We start from the raw sequence: 5,540 nt of genomic DNA, 5'->3' as shown, positions 1-5,540 counted from the left end.
CCCTGGATTATTCTGTCTGGTTATTTTCTGGAGTCTGGTTTCTCTTCTGTCACTACTGGCCAGTGGTGACTGAGTGGTTGGTTCATTGATGGTTTTCTTGTTGAATGGTGTAAGAAATGGCAATGTAGTGAGTGGGAAATATGGCTGTGAGCTTTGAGAAGCTTGTAAATGTCAACTCAGGCTTTACAGTACAATTAATACAAGAAATGGGCTTTGTATCTAGCCTTGAGTGAGCAATGTTCTGGGGCCAAACTCTGCTGCCTTCTCTGCTGAGACAGCACTCAGTTCCACCAAAACCAGTCAAAATAAGATTAAGCCTACTGATTGTGTACTGCAAAGGCTTGTGAGTATCATTTAACATCTTATGGCTAATTATGCATTCCTGAAGCTGAACCACTGCCTGTAGCATTATCATTTAAGTGCTGACTTGAAATCAGGTTTCAATCAACTGAGTGACTGTTCATTGTGTTTGTTTTGGGTTGAATGTAAGCAAGTCACACTGACTTGGTCTTATTTTCTTTTGAAAATTTTCTGTGTTTTTTCAGGGTGCATTTCCTACAAACTGGTCTGATACACTCATGCCTGCCATGTCTCACTATTGTACTACGTATAAAGAAGGCAATGACATAAAGCTAAATATGTTATGGCAACGGTGTTATGTATTAGAAGTACTTCTCTAAAGACTGCCAGGTCTTTCTGTAGATAGGTGCAGTTTGTAACAGTGGGATGCATATAGAGTGCTGATTACATATGGTGAAATGAAGTGAAAATACCCTAGCCTTATAGGAAGCAGAACATTTTGCATGGCCTGTCATGTGATTTTGCATACTTATTTGGTTTGCATTCTTGGTCAAGAAAAGCTTTCGTCAGTGAAATCCTTATTCATCAAGAGCTTCAAGTATATTTAGTCAGTCTTATTGAATGTCACTTATAAATTGACAAAAATTGTTTTGTTGAACTGATAGTACGGATTTGGAGTTATATTTGGAGTTATATTTGGAGTCTTAAATGGGTCTAGTCCAACTCATTTGTCTGTTAGCTGCTCTGTGGTGGTGTTCTTAATGCAACCAGGTACACATGTCCATGACTCATTTCAAGAGTGTGATTGTTGTCCTTGAGTTTGTTGGTTCTAGGTGTGTCTGAAGTCTCATTGGTTCTTCCTTTTTTCTTTTCTGTATTAAAAACTAAAACGCTTGTTTATTGCCTCTATAGTATCAACCTTCTCCCTTTTGTCCTCAGCAAAGCTCCTGTTGCATTGTTTGGATGAAATTGTGATACTACTGCGTAACCTGTTTTCCTGAATTTACAATTCACTTGCGCTATAACCCCATTTCTGTGTCCATCTACTAGTTTCCTCCCTTCTTGGCCACACTTCATCTTGTGAAATACTGCCCCCAGAGCCTTCACTGCTGAGGTCCTTCGTGGTCTGTCTCATCATAACTGTCATGGATCTAGCTCAGAAAAGCTCCTTTCTCTTAGGTCTGGGAATGCCGAGTCTTGTACCATAATAATACTTTAAAAAAAAAAAAAAAAAGAAAAAAAAGACCTTGCCTATTTCCATCTGTGCTACTGCTTCTGTGTGGAAAATGCTCCTGATAGCTTCCTTTGGCCATGTTGCTAACAAGATAACATATCGCACTTTATGATTCCTCATCTTCCCCACAAAATGTGCAGTCACTGTATCCCCCTTGGTATATGTTGTGCTGGAATTCATACTGTGATGTGTTCAGTTTTGCTAAGCAGAGATTTTCAAGCAGAATTACATGCATTCAGGAGCAGGTCCTAGGACATGTTTTTTGCCCTCTAAAATAACTCCTTTAAAAAAAAAAAAAAAAAGAAAAGAAGAAGTTGTGTACTGGGTTAGTTGAGTCCCTGTGTTAATTTATTACTAATTCTCAAAAGTAAATAGGTATGTGGATTTTTTCTCCCCAAATGCAAGTCCTTCTATCTTGTATTTTGTGCTCCATCAATTGAAAAAATATTGTATATTGAGTCCTTTCTGTGGTTACACCTAGCTGCCTCCTTATCTTGTAAGTTTTTTCTGAAGCAACCTACACGGAGGAAAAAATTATGGCTCTGCAGATGTGACTTAGATAACAGGCATGTCATTGTCCATGGAATAGGCTTCTCTTTCTTTTCTTTCTTTCTTTCTTTCTTTCTTTCTTTCTTTCTTTCTTTCTTTCTTTCTTTCTTTCTTTCTTTCTTTCTTTCTTTCTTTCTTTCTTTCTTTCTTTCTCTCTTTCTCTCTTTCTCTCTTTCTCTCTTTCTCTCTTTCTCTCTTTCTCTCTTTCTCTCTTTCTCTCTTTCTTTCTTCTTCAGCTGTATCGACATGCAGGTTGTAAGGGAAAAAAAAGGCTAATTCAGTAGACTTTCAACACAGAGGGGAAGAGAGTCAAGGTGCTCTTTTTATATATCACTTTCCTCATATAATATTGATGATTTCAACATGAATTTGATTTACCTAACAGTCTTGGAATTTACTCAGCCTACATGTACTGTTTGATTAACGGATACAAAGCAATTGCTTTATGGAAACGTATGAATCTCAGATGTGAATACATACTCCCTTGCCACACAGAAACTAGATATTTATACTTCAGTGAATAAGAATCCTAATACTCCACACCATAAAATGATTCTTACCTCTGAAAGCAAAAAGAAACTTTTCTCACAGGTGTGCTGTTACCCACTGTTAAAGTTTTATCCTTCCTTTAAAGCATCTGGAGCAACTGCCTCCAGGGCTAGCAGTCTAAGTCAGATGGCCTGACTGCCAAAGACAATCAGACCATCTGATTCAGTGCTACTCCTGAGAGCAGCTGCTATGTACTGCCAAGCCCTGCAAATATGCACGGGGAACTGTTGTGCTCTTGAAGTAAACCAGAGCCCACAGAAGTAAACAGGAGTGTATCTTCTCACTTCAGAAGGTTGTAGAAAGACTATGATTTCTTGCTCCCTTTCAGTCTGCTAAGAAAAGAAGATGAGAAACGTTCTGTACTCAAGACTTCTAACAGGTACTTTTAGAGTTGCATTATATTCATGGTTGGTTTGAAAATCAAAGAAGCTTTAATTAGCACAATAATTCAATCCACTCAGATTCTCTAACAGCTTCCTAAAATACCTCACATTTTATTCCAACGAGAAGACAATTATGACTATTGAATAGAAAGCTTTTACAGCTGGAAGATGAAAATGTAATTGTAGGTGGTATATTTGGTGACCTCCTCTCACTAGGTAGGAACACTAGAACATTTGGCTTTTGCGCAGGGGATCCTGCAGTTGTCACCGAGTGCGATAGAGAGAGCTGCATAAAAAAAGCTGGATGATCCTTATAACGAAGACAGGTCGAGGGCAAATGTCTTTCCTGGATCACCATTTCCATCCTACCTGATTAACAGGAGAGTGTGAGAAACAGCAGGTTCACCTGTATTCAGTTCACATCAGAAGCCTGCTATGTGACACCCAGTTGCAATATGAAGTGGGGTTTAGTGTCCCACAGTTACCTAGGCTGATGCCATTGATACAGCTTACAGTCACTTCAAAGTATTTAGTTAATCACCTTTGATTTGTACAAATAATAAGAGGGCGAATGCCTGAAGGCTTGACAATCCAAATGTACCTGCTTTAGTGGGTTTCCTTTGTCATTTCAGTCCCTGTAAGAATACCTCATATTTCTCATCTTGATATGTACCGACACATTCGCTAGGGAAAGAAGTGGCTAAGCCCACAGTTACACTGTCTGGTAGTGCACACATCCACACTAATGGAGTCACATTCTACTTTTACAGTAGCTCAATTACTTTTTGTAGAGTTGTTTCTGAATGACAAGGAATACGTAGGGCCTGAATCAGGTCCATAGCTCAGTATAAGATTAAACTTGATTAAGAATAATTCAGTTGTGAGCAAGACAGAAAAAACAGCCATCCAAAAACCTAGCTCTCCAGACAAGCAAAGGAAGGATTCTCCAGATATTTTCCCATTAACACTGAGAACGCAATATAGACTTCACTTATTTTTTCAGATTGGAAAAAAATAGTTCTTAACTATTGAATAATTAACTCATTACTGCCTGGTCATTCCAGACACAAATCTGCACATAAAATTCTGCACTAAGTTCTGAGTGAAAGATCTTCTAGACTCTTGCATTTGGTTTCCTACACGTTCTGGATTGATGGTGGGAACTAAAACTACCAACAGTGTCCTACCTCCAAGTGGAATCACTGGGGCAATGTAGGTGTTTAGATGTGCCTTTGCCTCCTTCTGGTGATTTTTACCTTCCGTTTTCAGTGTGCAGTATTCATCTTCAGCCCCAAAACAGCCAATTCCAGCTTCCAAGAGAGGCAGCTTTCCTTCGATTTCTTTCTAGTTAGGCAAGTGTTCCTATGAACCTGGTTTGCTAAACTTTGGCTGTTGCCATGGCTTTTGATGCAAATAAATCACTTGCAAATGTTCCTGAAATATTCAAATATATATTTCCTGCTACCCTGATATCTGCAGCTTCAATTAGTGTAACTAAGTTCAGTTGCAAACTGTTTTTTTTGGGAATTTGTAAAAATAAAAGAGGAAATGAATGTTTCCCAAAATGTACCCGAAGGACTTCATCCAAATGAGGGGAAATTTTAAAAACTAGTTTTTTTTTCTTGAATTGTCTTGGCATCAGTCACTTGGGAAAGATTAAAAAATATAAAGGATCTCTATTACCTGGGGTACGTGCCTCTGTTATGATTATTTAGATGATAAAAATGGCTGGCATTCCAAGAGAAGAACATTTACTGCTAATGGGGCTTTAGCATAAACTCATGATACTTAATATTTACATCCTGAAGAGGGTAAGATATGAATATTGCAGGAAGATATGCTGGGTATGCACAGTAGCAGCACGGTGTTTAGAAGTTAATATCTCAGAAGCTTGGTGGCTTTGCAGTTCTGGAGTAACAGCCACAACTGGTCATTTGAGTGCAGTAATGCAACTGGAACTGAGTGTTGGCCACTGAGCTGAGAGTTAAGACCCCAAAGTCACCCTGAGTCATTGGTTCAGTGAGGCAGTGGTTCAACAGAAGAATGAGTTGACTTTTAAGACTCTAAATACCAAATGATATAACTTTTTGCTTATGAGAATAATGCTTGTCCTGAACAAATTTGTTCAATAAATTGTGATGAGCTAACATCTTCCAGTGGTCACACTGGCTTCTGTAATTTTGGCTCTAACTTTTTGCACCTTTTTCCTCTATACTCTTGTTTATCCTTCAGAATTTGACATATAAAACAGGCATGAACCAGAACACTGCCATGTTTAGTGTGCTGTGGCTAGTATGTCAGAAACATCATTGTATACCGTGAGGTATTCACCCTTAGGTGGAATTTGTTTGGCAAGTCTATATGTTTGATGTGGAGACTTTAAAGCTGCTGATTCAGTCCTTTTGAAGTAATGCTGAATTGATTTCCAACATGGCAGTAAAGGGCAGATTGTTGGCACTTGGGACTAGAAATGCAATAAGATCTTGGTGTCATTAAAGGCTGTGATTCCTTCCTGGTGTCTGGGC

This window comes from Columba livia, chromosome 1, assembly GCF_036013475.1.
Source record: "Columba livia isolate bColLiv1 breed racing homer chromosome 1, bColLiv1.pat.W.v2, whole genome shotgun sequence".
In the NCBI taxonomy this organism is placed as follows: domain Eukaryota; kingdom Metazoa; phylum Chordata; class Aves; order Columbiformes; family Columbidae; genus Columba; species Columba livia.
This window is presented reverse-complemented; position numbering follows the sequence as displayed.